Genomic DNA, 15,668 nt, shown 5'->3' with positions numbered 1-15,668 from the left:
CTGTATCTGGGGCTCTAGGTGTCCTGGTCTATGTGATCCACCATCTGATCTGGATACAGACTGGATCTGGTGGCTACGGTGACCTTGGAATAAGAGAGAAACAGACAAATATCAGCGTAGATGCCATTCTTCTAATGATGTAGCAACTACATAGGGTGTTATGTGAAGTGTTTCCGGTTCCGGTTTACCTAATTAATGCAGCCTAAAAATCCTTTAATGGATTTGGATATTAAAAGCATATTAGTATGTTATGTGTAAGCCAGGTTAAAGAGATGGGTCTTTAATCTAGATTTAAACTGCAAGAGTGTGTCTGCCTCCCAAACAATGTTAGGTAGGTTATTCCAGACTTTAGGCGCCAAATAGGAAAAGGATCTGCCGCCCGCAGTTGATTTTGATATTCTAGGTATTATCAAATTGCCTGAGTTTTGAGAACGTAGCGGACGTAGAGGAGTATAATGTAAAAGGAGCTCATTCAAATACTGAGGTGCTAAACCATTCAGGGCTTTATAAGTAATAAGCAATATTTTAAAATCTATACAATGTTTGATAGGGAGCCAGTGCAGTGTGGACAGGACCGGGCTAATATTGTCATACTTCCTGGTTCTAGTAAAAACTCTGCATTTTGGACTAGCTGTAGTTTGTTTACTAAGCGTGCAGAAGAACCACCCAATAAAGCATTACAATAATCTAACCTTGAGGTCATAAATGCATGGATTAACATTTCTGCATTTGACATTGAGAGCATAGGCTGTAATTTAGATACTTATATACTAAAACATGAAAGCTCAGCAATTATATGCTTTCCTAAATAAAAAAGTCTTTAGGTTTGCTTTAAAAGTGTCCAGTCTCTGTGTGACTCGCAACTGGACAGGAAGATGGTTCCCAAGCTGTGGGGCTGCAGAGCAAAAAGCTCGACCCCCCATAGTACAAAGCTTGGTGAAAGGAACTTGAAGGAGCATGCTTCCTGATGATCTGAGGGTACGATTTGAAAGTTGCAAATTGATCAAATCTTTGAGATATGATGGTGCCTGGCCGAAAATACATTTGTGAGTTAACAAAATGATTTTGTATTCAATCCGGGTAGAAACAGGGAGCCAATGGAGTGATTTCAGAATGGGGGTGATATGTTCAAATTTCCTTACTTTCATTAGGATTCTAGCCGCGCTGTTTTGGATGTACTGCAACTTTTGTATGTCCTTAGCAGGAATCCCAACAAAAAGTCCATTACAGTAGTCCAGCCTTGAGGAGATAAAGGCATGGACAAGTTTCTCTGCATCTGGAAGAGTTAACAGGGGGCGGAGTTTGGAAATTTTTCGTAGCTGATAAAATGATGTCTTACACTGATGTTTTATGTGGCCGCTGTAGGTCAACTGTGCATCAAGCTGAACCCCCAAATTTGTGACTGAGGAGGAGAGAGTAATAATCTTGCCATCAAGGAGGAACTGAGATATAGGAAAAGAACGAATCTGATGGGGGGTACCAACAAGGAGTCCCTCAGTTTTACTACTATTTAACTGTAAAAAATTTCCATTCATCCATGCCTTTATCTCCTCAAGGCATGCGGTGAGGTGAGAGATGGCTTCTGAGGGGTTAGGGACAGTTTTGATATAAAGCTGCGTGTCATCAGCATAGCAATGGAAGGACAGCCCATGTCTGCTGATGACGTGCCCGAGAGGTAACATATAGATGGTAAAAAGGATGGGACCAAGAACTGACCCCTGCGGAACACCACATGTAACGGTGGACAGCCTGGACTTACATCCTCCCAACATAACACATTCAGTTCTGCCAGACAGGTAGGACTGGAACCACTGCAGTGCAGTCCCAGAGAGTCCAACTGTATGATGGAGTCGATCCAGGAGAATAGTATGGTCCACTGTGTCGAAGGCCGCAGACAAATCCAACAGAATAAGCAGTGATGGCGATCCTGCATCAGCTGTCATCAGTAGGTCATTTGTCACCCTGAGCAGTGCTGTTTCCGTGCTGTGGGCTGAGCGAAAGCCTGACTGGAACTTCTCAAACAGATTATTACGTCTAAGATGGTTCTGAAGTTGGGAAGCAACTGTTTTTTCCAGGACCTTTGACAAAAAAGTCAGGTTTGAGATAGGTCTGTAGCTTGCAAGCTCCTCTGGGTCTAATGAGGGCTTCTTCAAGACCGGGCGGATAACAGCTGCTTTAAGAGAGGGTGGAACATGACCAGTTTGTAATGAAAGATTAACTAACTTTGTAATGATTGGACTGACAATAGGAAAATATGACTTAAGCAGAACTGTCGGAATAGGGTCCAATGTGCAGGATGTTGATTTCATTCCTCGCAGAATTTCATCAATCTGGCTGCTTGAGAACTCAGTAAAATATGGGAGAGATGGCAAACTCCCAATTAAAGGATTTAAGGCAGGTGAAGGTAGGGGATATGATCCAGGCATTAAGGAGCGGATGTTGCTGATTTTTGATCTAAAAAAGTCAATAAAATTATTACAGCGCTCCTTAGTCACTTCAGTGAAAGAAGGCTTTTGTGGTTCCAAAAAATGGCTAATTGTGGCAAACAACTGCTTAGAATTACCTGTATTTTTATTGATTTGATTTGAATAAAATTGACAACGTGCGTCTTTCAGGGACTTAAAATAGGTCCTTTGATGGTAACGAAATGCAAACTTATGGACAGTGAGTCCCGATTTCCTATAATGACGCTCCAAGGCACGGCCTGCCATTTTCATTCTACGTAGTTCTTGTGTATACCAGGGAGCAGAGCATACAAAAGTAACTTCACGTGTCTTAATAGGAGCGTGGAGGTCAAAAACACTGCTCAAAGATGCATTATAGTGGTCCACCAGTTCATCTACAGTTGAGATGGCTGGACAAGAAATTTGTTTGAGGTCTGCAGTCATAGAGTTTTGGTCAATGTGTTTCCAGTTCCGGAAGGACATTTGACGCTTGAGTCTTGTGGTAGGCAATTGAAATGTGAAAGCCATAGAGACCACCTTGTGATCAGACACACCCAGATCATAAACATCTAAACTCTTAATAGGGACAGAGTCAGTAATAACGAGATCTAAAGTGTGCCCCCTAGTGTGTGTTGGGGCCTTCACATGCTGCTGAAGACCCAGACAATCAAGCAGACTCAAAAACTCTCTTGACAGCTGGCAAGAGGGGTTATCCACATGAATATTTACATCACCAATAATAACAATGTTGGATGACACTGAACAAAGTGATGTAAGTAAGTCATGTATTTCCGTAAGAAATAAAGAGTGTGATTTGGGGGGACGGTATATGAGCAACACTGTCATTGAATGAGGAGGTTTGCATTTAAAGGCTAAGCATTCCATGGAAATAAAGTCAGGCAGTGGCAGGGGAGAAAGTTTCAATTAAGCCCGATGGATGACGGCCAAACCACCCCCTCGACCAGACCTGCGGGCTTTTTCCAGGTAGCAGTAGCCCTGGGGGCAGGCTTCATTAAGCACTGAATAATCCCCTGGTTTGTGCCAAGTTTCGACCAGGCACATAAAATCCAGCTTTTTATCCAATATATGATCGTAGATTAGAAGAGATTTATTTGTAAGAGATTGTGTATTAAATAATTCCATAGTGGCGGAAGACAGATCTTTTGGTCCAAGTCTCTGTAAGCTCCGCAATACACTGTAATCCACTCCATGATTTCTATTTCGCCCAGCACTAGCGGCTCTCAGAGGAAAAAGAGGCGGGTGGTTGCTACAATGTCCAATAACGCCAGAGCTCTGATGACGTCCCACAGGTGCGACACGTGCAGTCGTTGACCAGATGGAAGGAACTGAAGCAGCATTATGCTGGCGGTAAACAAACTTATTGCGGGAACTTCTATGGACATACCGGGGTCGACGGAGAAGTCCGAGCTGTTTTATGACAGGAATGCAGGGTGGAGGTAACCACTGGTTGTAACTCAGCAGCTGCGAGATGGAATATTTGACGATAATGCTGGACGCCATTAGAATTTGCCCAACATTAACAGTGATCATTCAGCCGATGCTCGTTGTCACAGTTTGGTCAGCAGACAAGGTGATACAATCCACAGCCAAATCAGACATAAATCCATCCAAATGTTGACCAGTCAGCCAAGCACCGTAACAATCTTAGCAGTTGTAGCTTCGCTAAGCTAAGTGATATACTCGCAAAATAATTTTAAAACTGCGATTTTAAAACTAATAAAACAAGTTTTTTTTTAAATAAAGCAAATAAAACAAATAAATACTAGGGCAGAGGTGGAGAAGCGGCGAACAAAACAAACGCCTGCGTCCTCTCCCACTTCCCCTCAATGTGCTAGATGCTAGAAATGTGGCTTTCTAAGGAAAAATTGCGATCAAATAGCACACCTAGGTTCCTAACTGATGACGAATAATTGACAGAGCAGCCATAAAGTCTTAGAAAGTGTTCTAGGTTATTACAAGCAGAGTTTTTAGGTCCTATTATTAACAACTCCGTTTTTTTCAGAATTTAGCAGTAAGAAATTACTCGTCATCTAGTTTTTTTATATTGACTATGCATTCCATTAGTTTTTCAAATTGGTGTGTTTCACCGGGCCGCGAAGAAATATAGAGTTGAGTATCATCAGCATAACAGTGAAAGCTAACACCATGTTTCCTGATATCTCCCAAGGGTAACATATAAAGCGTGAAGAGTAGAGGTCCTAGTACTGAGCCTTGAGGTACTCCATACTGCACTTGTGATCGATATGATACATCTTCATTCACTGCAACTGATGGCGGTCATACAAGTATGATTTAAACCATGCTAATGCACTTCCACTGATAACAACAAAGTGTTCAAGTCTATGCAAAAGAATGTTGTGGTCAATTGTGTCAAACGCAGAACTAAGATACAATAAAACTAATATAGAGATACACCCACGATCAGATGATAAGAGCAGATCATTTGTAACTCTAAGGAGAGCAGTCGAAGTACTATGATACGGTCTAAATCCTGACTGGAAATCCTCACATATACCATTTTTCTCTAAGAAGGAATATAATTGTGAGGATACTACCTTTTCTAGAATCTTGGACAGAAAAGGGAGATTCGAGATCTGCCTATAACTAACTAGTTTATTGGGGTCAAGTTGTGATTTTTTGATGAGGCTTAATTACAGTCACCAGGGTGTATGCAGGAATCAGAGATGAATTTACTACCTTTTTTACCACCTCCACAATATTTTTCAGTTTCATTTGTCCTTACCTTAACCCTAGCCCTTGAGTTATCCTAGAGAGGTAGGAAAGTGATGAGAGAAGCAAGAGATGAATGGACAAGAAGGGACAGAATTAAGTACTGTGAGATAAAGATGGAGGGGAGAGGCACAGTCACAAAAGTCTCAATTGTGAGGACTTCTCTTCAATTCTTCCCTCCAGTTGGCGGAGCTCTTCTTTTTTTCTTTTTGCCTTCTGTGAAATGTGTTGGACTTGATGATAAGTTCAGCCATTTTGGACCTGGCCTTTCCCTCAGCCTGCTCGGCCAACTTGTCTACGTCATTTTCAAGTGACATTTTAAAGTCACAAACATGGCTTAGTACCTCATGCTGGGTTCTGAGGTCCAAAAGCTCCTCCTCCTCTGCCTTCCTCTTTAGAGCATGTGCGGCACTTTCCTTTCTTTTTCTTTCATTCTCCAGGTACAGTCTATACTGAGATCTTGCAGATGAGACAGAGGCAAGGAGCTCCTTTGTCAGAGGCACTTTTAAAACATCCCCATAACTGCTGATCCGGTCACAGACTAATCGAAGTGATTCCAGCGTTCTATCCTGGAGATGCATGTTTCCACCTCTTTATTAATTGAAAATCCTCTTTCAACAGTGGCTTGACCATGGGATAGAAGATAGAGACTCTTGCAAAACCGTAGTAAGTCAGGGTAAGGCATGCTGAGGTTTGTGTAAAGAAACACATCAAGGCAGTCCTTCATTGATTTAAAGGCCAGGAAACGCTCATTGTGGAGTATTGCGAGGGGGTGTGTGGTGATGGGATATGTGAGTACACAGCATTGACTGGAAATGAAACCATGACCAGTTACAAATTTAAAACAATTCTAACAATTTAACTGGAGTAAAAAAGAGATTTGGTATATCATCATGGCTGTGGTTCAGTTTTAGCCACAATACCAAAGGCCTGGTGGTGAAGACAACTAAAGTTTGGAAGGTAACCATTAACAACCACACAATTACGACAGCTATATTGCTTACCACAGAGGTGGATAAATCATTCTCATTGTTACTCATTCATTTTCTACCGGTTCTAAGTAACTCTATTTATGCCAACAGCACAGTTCACACATGATATTGAAATTATCTGAACAGTAATTACCTTGATGGCAGATTCAGCATCCAGGCCGATGTCCACACGTTTAAGAGGGGACCAGTTCTTCTCCTCAGATACCTGGATTGTGATAATTTGCAGTGAGCTTAGGTCCTGTAAAAGTTCCCTTTTAACAAATCGCCGCAGAAAAGCTTTAAAAGTACAAGAAAAACTATTAGCAATCAAGCCACAGCTGTCAACTAATACAGTTTAATCACATTCAAATGAAGACAGTAACTCTACAGTAATTACATTTCTTACCATCAGGATCATTCAGATCTTTAGCAAAAAAGGGCAGCACAGGCTCGTCGGTCTGATATTTGGTCAGGAAGATGTTGAAGCTTCGTGCTACTGACAAGAAGAACTGGAGCTTTGGAATTATTAAATCATCATCCCACGCAGCCAAAATGGTATCATATGATGCAGTGGTGTGGTTTGGCACCTTTTTCTTCTGAACTGCATCAATGTATGTTAAAAGCATGGGCCAGATGTCGACAGCTCTCTCAGCCACAGGGACATTTTCCACCCATCTGTGGCCACAGAAAGATCAGGGAAAGGTAGACGATCCTGTGGTGGCGGTGTAATCTTCTCGTGTATGTTGATCGAGCCATTCGGTCACTAATAAGGCCCGTACTCAAGACCCCAAATTTTGAAGTCTCCCTGATAACAGGCTTTCAACTAAATGAAAAGGATGAGCAGAGACCAAGCCACAGGCTACAATTTTTTATTTATCACTTAATTATTAAAACACCTTGAGCTCAACATCAATAATTAAAAATAACCCGTTGATCAATGTGAATGAATCAGCCCAATGGGCTTCGTGAATCAATACACATGAGCCAGCCACTCCTACACCGGCCAAAGACACACAAAAAAAAGAAATCTAATACACACAAAAAGTTCACAAAAGCAGAAACTAAACAAGGAGGTTTCTTTCTTTGGAATTATGTCTTGACATAACACATTTCACAGCTCCATGATAAAACAAAATAAAAAAACACTTCAAACCAATCAAAACCAAAAGTACAATTCAAACCCACTCTACATCAACCAAATAAACCAAAAAGAAGAAAAATAAACCACAATCTCAACTTATTATTGGAGCAGCATCAATGTGAACCAAGACAAAGAAATACAACCAACCCAAATAATATAAACTAAATAAATTGGTTAATAAAACAAAACCTAATAAATAAAATACAATTAAGCAACTTGAACTGAAACAGACTCAATTTCAATCAAACTCCATTGCACACACACACTTGAATACAAAATACATAAAACAACAAACACGGAGTTACCAGGGAACACCAGGTGGTGCCAGAATCAAGGCCACGGTTTTACGGCACATCCAAGGTGCGCACAAAAATCCTGCGTCCCAAAACTGGAAACGGTATTTAAGCCACCACAGCAAAGCAGCATCTAGCAACTTCTGTAAAACAAATAAAGATGTTTTCATTTGCTTCCTCCCCACTCCTCTCCCATTTTAAAATTCACACCAATAGGGTAAGGGAAAAATAGAATTACCTTTGACGTGCATAATACTCACATGCTCACAAACAATGCCCGAACGGAACCGACTAATCTAAAATTACACCAAACAAGCATATTAAATCAAGCATGTGAATTAAGTTAAATTCCCACAAACACCCATATTTTAAGTCTATAATTCCCTTCCATCTATAATTCTCCAGCTGAACAAAACCTACCTTTACAGACATCCCAACCTGCAAAAAGTCATTTCAGGGAGGTATCCTTGGCAGTTAGACTGAATAATATGCAGATGAAATGAAACTTGACAACTCACCTCAACATGCCTTTTGCAATCATTTAACCCGCCATGGGCAATGCTTGAGCAAGACTGTCATTATGTTTTACATCTATAAGACAGGGGTACACCCCCGTGTACTTTTTTTTTTGTGGCACTATCCCTCTGCCATGGTGCTCCTGTTTCTAGTTAGACGTAACTGATTAATTTTGTTCGGCAGAAGAGATAAAAGCCCGCCCACACAGACAATTGATTGGTTGATTTGCAGAAACAGTCCAATCAGATGCTCTCTGTCTGACATGCGCTTCGCACACGCACATTAGCACACACACGCAAGGTCTCTCGCTCTCTGCCTTGCGCGTGCTACATGGTTTGAAACATCATATTTGAAACATTGTATCTGTTTCGCATGCGTGCTTTTGCTCGCTCGGTCTAGATTCCGGGAGATATTAATTAATTTGCGGATCTCAGGGAGCCGCTTTCAATATGCGGGAGACTCACGGAACTTTCTGGAGACTTGGGATGTCTGCCTTTACCAAGAAGTGAAGGAGATACAAGACCTACGCAAACAGGTCACATCGATAAAAAGTCATGAGGAAACAACTTCTTCTTCTTCTTTGTGCTTATATGGCGGTTCGCATTCTTAAAAAGAGCATTACCGCCATCTACTGTGGTTAATAGATCAGAGACAAAATACACTAGACTAGATCACCACTACCAGAACAATCAGGACTTGTGCTTTCAATGTTGCTGCGTGTTCAGCTCCTCCATCTACGGCAAAGTCCATCTCATTCCAGAGAGGGATGCTGTTACATAAAAAATAAATTGTATAGTAGTATAATAATTTAACTGTATTAAACAACTTGTATACATTTATAACCCATCTATATTCTATGGATCAAATTGGTTCTTCTTAAAAACTTTATTAACCTGCCCCCTTCTACTGAATTTAAAATTATCCTTAATGTTAATTGCTGATAACCTTCCATCTGCAGTTCTTCTCTTAGCTTACTTCTTTCCTCTGAATATTTATTACACCTAATTAGAACATGCTCCACTGTTTCTCTTATTCCACACCATTCACACAAACCTGTATGATGTTTCCCTATTATTTGCATTGTTGAATTAAGTCCTGTGTGTCCCAATCTTAATCTAGAAATAATACAGTCTTTCTTCCTTTTTCCACTTGACTTCCTCTACCTACCACTGGTTGTATTGAATGTAAATGTCTACCCTTTTCCTCATTGTCCCAGTACATTTGCCAATTATTATTTACAATCAATACTTGACCTTTTATTTGTAAAAAATATATATTTAGTTTTCTCCACCGAAAATTTAAAACCCCATTTATAAGACCATTTCTCAACACTTTTTAACACTGCTTGCATTTTATTAACAATATATTATATGAGGAAACTACATCTCACCTGTGTCTATATAGGCAATTGATCACCTGAAATACCCACCCACCTTATGCAATCAGTGCGACATTTTTAAAGGGCCATGCAGACTACTGTTAAAAGGGCAATCCCACTACAATCTCTATGGGCAGGAACATTGTGGAAGATGTAGTGCATAGCTCGCAACAGTTTGTCTACCTGCCATGTTGTGAATCCTGCCTTCATGGCATTGTGGAGGGTGTGCAAGCCACAGCTCTTAACACTGATGAGTTGTGCGTCCCCATGAAGCTCTGAATGTTTGTTCTGAAGGATCTTCATCAGCTTGAAATTGACATTTGGGCCATCCATACTGACAGACAGCAGGTGTCTCAAGTTGAGTTGTGCAACACACTCCTGTGAATTGACACAAAAAAAAAAGTTTATAAAAAAAAATAGAGTACCGAAGCGTGACATGCTTAAGTCATGCTAAAGTAAAACTGTGTAGTCACAAATTTGATCATGTTGGTATGAATATATGTTGTAGTATGTGATTCCTACTTTGTTAATAAAATATACAAATGTCTTGGAAAAGTAATTTCTAAAAAATAGATTAAGAAAGCCACCGCTCTGGTGAATACAATGATTAGATTGATTTGTTTAGATCCAGTGAAATTGCTGCATTGACAACGCTACGTCATGGTTTTGGTACTCTGTTATTCTTAAAATACAGTAGATAGACAGTAAATACAGTCGCAGTAAGTATCTGTCAATCTTTTTTTTTTTTTCATTTGTAGTATTCATATTTCAGAAATATACCTAACAAACACGACACACACAAAAGAATAGGCTACTATTGGGAAACAGTGTTCACTCTGAAGGCTAAAGGATAGGCTAACTATGACATAAAAATGTTCAAATGGGGATATAACGACAATAAGAAAGAACAAACAAGAAAATATCAACTTACTTTAATGCTTTACAGCAAGTCTTCAGCCCTTGCATGTCCAAGGAACTGCGACCCAAAATATGAAAACGTCACGCGGTCGTCTTTCCAGAACCGAACGTGAATATCCATTTGCTTCTTCGCCGACTGGTTCAGAGACTCATCAAACATTAGAACATATGGTCCAGAATCACTGATGCTATTTATTAGAAGCTTCTTAAAATGTGGAGCAATGCCGAATCCAAGTATGTACGCCATTTTATCCTTGCCACATGCAAAACTTTAGGCTATTTCGGAGTCACTGAACATGTTTTGGAACAATTCCCCAATGCCCTGATTCGAATTACATGAACGATTGTTGGCTGCGGTGTTCAGGCACCAGAGAACCTCATCCCTGAAGGCTGATGTTTGTGACAGTATGGTCTGCACTGGTTTGCTGCTGAGGTAGTGCGACGACAGCTGACCTTAATTTGGCATTATTTGCCATGATCTATGTACTGCTGATGGCATCACAAAACATCGAAACAGGGAGCTCTCCCCCCTCACGCAAAGCCGCTGCTGGTGCATGTTCCATCCACTGTGTGACTTGATAGCTGTAATGCCGTTCCAGGTAACATTTATAGTTTTTCTGTAGACAGTGCAAAATGCTTCCCGGTCATCCCCCATGACGGGCTTAAGCCAGTCTTTAAATGATGGGTCGTCGACCCAAGTTCGCTAAAACTTACATTTCCCCATTGCACACTGTAAATTTGGTAGAAAAATGTGGCTTATATCAACTGAGGCAAAAAGGCAGAAAATGTTATTGGCGTCGCTGATAGCCTATCAACCACGCATGATACTCTACGTAAGTTAGTTTATTTCTACGTCAGTGCTATCAACTCCCACTCACTCAGGGTCTTGTTTTCTAGGGGTGTGCATTGGCACTGCCCTCACGATTCGATTCGATTCGATTCGATTACGATTCACCAGGTAACGATTCAATTCAATTTGATTCTATGATGTATTGCGATGCACCAAAATTCTACTGCACACAAGGCAAATTTTTCATCAGTACTGAGGCAATACAAGCAGATATTAAACAACATATTTTATTGGTTGCTATGTGTCTCCTGTATCTTTGACATAAAAGTTATTAAATTAAAATGTAATTAAATACAATTAAATAAAATGTAATTAAATAAAATGTAATTAAATCAAATTAAATGGTACAGGGTTTTGGATATGGCACTTTCAAATCTGAAAAATAAAACAATCAAAATCACTGATTTCAACTGTTTTTTTGTTTTTTTACACACAGTAAAATAGCAGCTCTAAGACAGGGCACTTCCTGAAGTCCAGTACGAATATTAAAATAATAAGTAACACTATTTTAACAACAACATAAACTCATAAACCGCTCTCGTCTGCAGCACATGTGATACAATCTTCCAATCCTCGCTAATATAATGTGATGTTATGGTTACATAGAACTCTGTTGCGACTGAAGTCCAGGCTTGTCTAGTTTCTCATTCACTTCATAAAATCCGAAATGTGCCCAGATGTCCGCTTTCCAAGCTTTGGGCGTGTTTTTAATAACCCGTCTATCACGGTCATCTCCCTCCGCCTCAGCCATCTTGCTTGTTGTTGTTGTTGTTATTCCCCCGGAACCGGAAGTATTTGAAACTTCACAACTTTATTGTCCGCCAGAAAATAAACAGTGACATAATCGATTATGGCACTTTGCCACATCGATGCTGAATCGTTCATGCCCCGCATCGAGATGAATCGCCGAATCAATTATTGTTGACACCCCTATTGTTTACCGTATATATTTTTAAACTAGGCTAGATGAAGTTAAAACATGGAGACACAAATATTAAGCAAAAAAATGAAAATTGTTGTATATTGAGGTAGTGATGAAAAATTTACTTTAAGTCAAATTGCTTTGTTTCCTTTTACCACCTTTCAAGAGCCTTAATTTTGGTAAATTATTTTTACTACCGCGCAGAGACCCTGAGTCAGTTTGAAGGTTTTGGGGACATATCCTCATGACAATGAGGAATTAATAATAGTCAGAAGAGGATCTATGACTTCTGGAAGCACCTCTTTTAGGAGCTTACATGGAATAGGGTCTAACATACATGTTGTTGGTTTAGATGATTTAACAAGTTTATACAATTCTTCCTCTCATATAGTAGAGAATGAGTGGAACACACACACCAGGTCCAAGTCATCATGTGGTTGACATCCTACAAGGAGACAGATAACACCATGCAGCCACAACAAGCACTGCTGATGGACACCATCCCGGCTGAGCCCTGCCCACAGAGCTCCTCACAGACAGACTGGAAAACAGCAAGGGAAGCCAGGACAACATATCATAGTCACTGTGAGCACAACAAGACGACTCACTAGCTAAGGACTTTAGAGTTCTTTTGTACTCAACACAAAACGTCAGTGAATAAAAGTCTTGAATCCAAAGTTCCTCATTGTGCTCCTCACAGAAATTTGAGGAAATGGTGTATGCTGGGACTAAACTCTCACACTCATTCGCTGCAATCCCACAGATATATATAAAAAAAGGCCCCCAACCACCAAAGCCTGTGGGCCCTGCTCCTGCAAGAGCTCTCCGACCGCTGCCACAACGCCAGGGTCCAAACCCTCTATCTGATGAAGGTGAACCAAAAACAACTGATAGCAGCTCTCAGTGATATGTGTCGGGTCCCCGCTATAATAACAGCAACATTCACAAATGTTTCCAGAACAAGCAGGAACCCAGTGTGCCTGTAGCTTTCTCTATTTCAGTTTTATCACGTGATAGAAAGTCTAAGGCCTTCTCAAGCCGAAGGGCAAACTCATCTAATCTGCGGCCTATTATGCATCAAACTAAGATTGATGTTAAGACACAAAGCACTACCATCAAGTTAGCACTTTTAAACATTTGTTCACTAAAAAATAAATCATTTCTTATCAATGACTTTATAACCTCAAACAATCTGGATTTTATGTTTCTAAATGAAACATGGCTAGAAGACGTGCAGTGCAACAGTCCTTAATGAAGCAACCCCTCCTAACTTCACTTACATGAGTGTTTGCAGGACTGTTAGAAGAGGTGGGGGTGTAGCTGCTCTATTTAAAGATGTCTATCATTGCAAGCAAATGTCATTTGGTCAGTACTTGTCTTTTGAATATCTAGGGATTGTGCTGAAAGGTGCTCCACGCATTCTGTTTATTATTATTTATTTATTTACTCTCCAAAATACTCTCCAGTTTGACTGTTTTGCAATTGCAGGGGATTTTTATATTTACATAAATAATTCAGAAAACAAAACTACAAAAGAAATGATAACGATTACAAAGGTGGACACACTCTAGATTTTATCATCAGTAGGGGTCTAAACATTTCATCCATTGTTACTAAGGACATAGCATTATCTGATCACTTCTGTATTTTCTTTAATATATTGATCTCTGCTACCACTGAATCGAAATCTGTCTCTGTCAGAAGGAGATGCATTAACGAGAACACTAGTGTACTATATATGGAGGCTATATCTTTAACACCAAGCATTTCTGCAGACTCTGTTGATGTTCCCCTTGATTCCTTCAACTCAAAAGTTAAGAATGTTATTGATGATTTTGCTCCGATCATAGTCAGTAAGAAAACAAACAGACAGAAATCAGTTTGGAGAAGATCAACAGCAATTCAGACTTTGAAAAGACAATGCAGAAAACCCGAGCAGATGTGGCGGAAGACAAAACTTTAAATTCACTATAGCATCTATAAAGATACAGCCTTCATGTTTTTAATGTGAAACTAGCAACAGCTAGGCAGAATTTCTTCTCAAACCTTATAAACACTAACTTAAACTACGCTCATACTCTTTTTGCCAATGTTGAGAGACTGACAAACTCCCCCAAGTCAGATTCCCAGTGAAATGCTATCAGACAGCAAATGCAATGAGCTCACTTCCTTCATTTCTGAGAAGATCATCAATATCAGGAAGGTGATTGGCACATCCTCAAGCAATGCAGAGGTCAGACAGATTTGGCCACTGTGAGATAATATAAAAAATATACTATGTCTACTTTTGAAGCAATTGATAGCAAAATTTTGGAAGAAATAGTGCAGGACCTAAAATCGACAACCTGCTATCTTTACACACTTCCCACATCTTTTTGGGACATTTCCAAACTCCCTGAAAACTGCAGTTGTTAATCCCCTCCTGAAAAAGAGCAATCTTGATAACACCATTTTGAGCAATTTCAGACCAATATCTAATCTTCCTTTTATTGGCAAAATTATAGAAAAGGTAGTTTTTAATCAGATGAACAAATACTTAAACTCAAATGGATACCTGGACAATTTTCAATCTGGTTTCTGACCGCATCACAGCACAGAGACAGCACTCATTAAGATAATAAATGATATTCGCTTAAATTGTAACTCTGGTAAAATATCGGTGCTGGTATTGCTAGATCTCAGTGCTGCGTTTGACACTGTCGATCATAACATACTACTAGAGAGACTGGAAAACTGGGTCGGGCTTTCTGGGATGGTATTCAAATGGTTCAGATCATACTTAGAAGGGAGAGGCTATTATGTGAGTATCAGAGAGCATAAGTCTAAGTGGACGTCCATGACATGCGGAGTCCCACAAGGGTCAATTCTTGCACCGCTCTTGTTTAGCTTGTATATGCTTCCACTAAGTCAAATAATGAGAAAGAACACAATTGCTTCACAGCTATGCTGATGATACCCAGATTCACCTAGCCTTATCTCCAAATGACTACAGCCCCATTCACTCCCTCTGCCAATGTTTTGGTGAAATTAATAGTTGGATGTGCCAGAATTTTCTTCAGTTAAACAAGGAAAAAACTGAAGTCATTGCATTTGGAAACAAAGATGAAGTTTTCAAGGTGAATGCATACCTTGACTCTAGGGGTCAAACAACTAAAAATCAGGAATCTTGGTGTGATTCTGGAGACAGACCTTAGTTTCAGTAGTCATGTCAAAGCAGTAACTAACTCAGCATGCTATCATCTAAAAAAACAAGAATTAGATGTTTTGTTTTGAGTTAAGACTTATGCCTTTAACACCAGCAGGGTGGACTATTGTAACGGGCTCCTCACCGGCCTTACCATTAGACAGCTGCAGCTCATCCAGAACACTGCTGCCAGGATTCTGACTAGAACCAGAAAATCTGAGCATATCGCACCAGTCCTCAGGTCCTTAGACTGGCTACCATTTACACTTATGATTGATTTTAAAGAACTTTTACTCATCT

General features: G+C 40.0%; 1 protein-coding gene across 1 annotated transcript in view; it reads left to right on the top strand.

Annotated features, from left to right (window-relative positions):
• The window catches only part of LOC113098318 (uncharacterized), a 55,812-nt gene that overhangs the window by 39,177 nt on the left and 967 nt on the right, over positions 1 to 15,668 (top strand). The window lies entirely within an intron of this gene.

The sequence above is a fragment of the Carassius auratus genome, unplaced genomic scaffold (assembly GCF_003368295.1).
Source record: "Carassius auratus strain Wakin unplaced genomic scaffold, ASM336829v1 scaf_tig00216514, whole genome shotgun sequence".
NCBI classification, from domain to species: Eukaryota; Metazoa; Chordata; class Actinopteri; order Cypriniformes; family Cyprinidae; genus Carassius; species Carassius auratus.
Note: the sequence above shows the minus strand (reverse complement) of the source record. Positions and strands in the feature narration are given on the sequence as shown.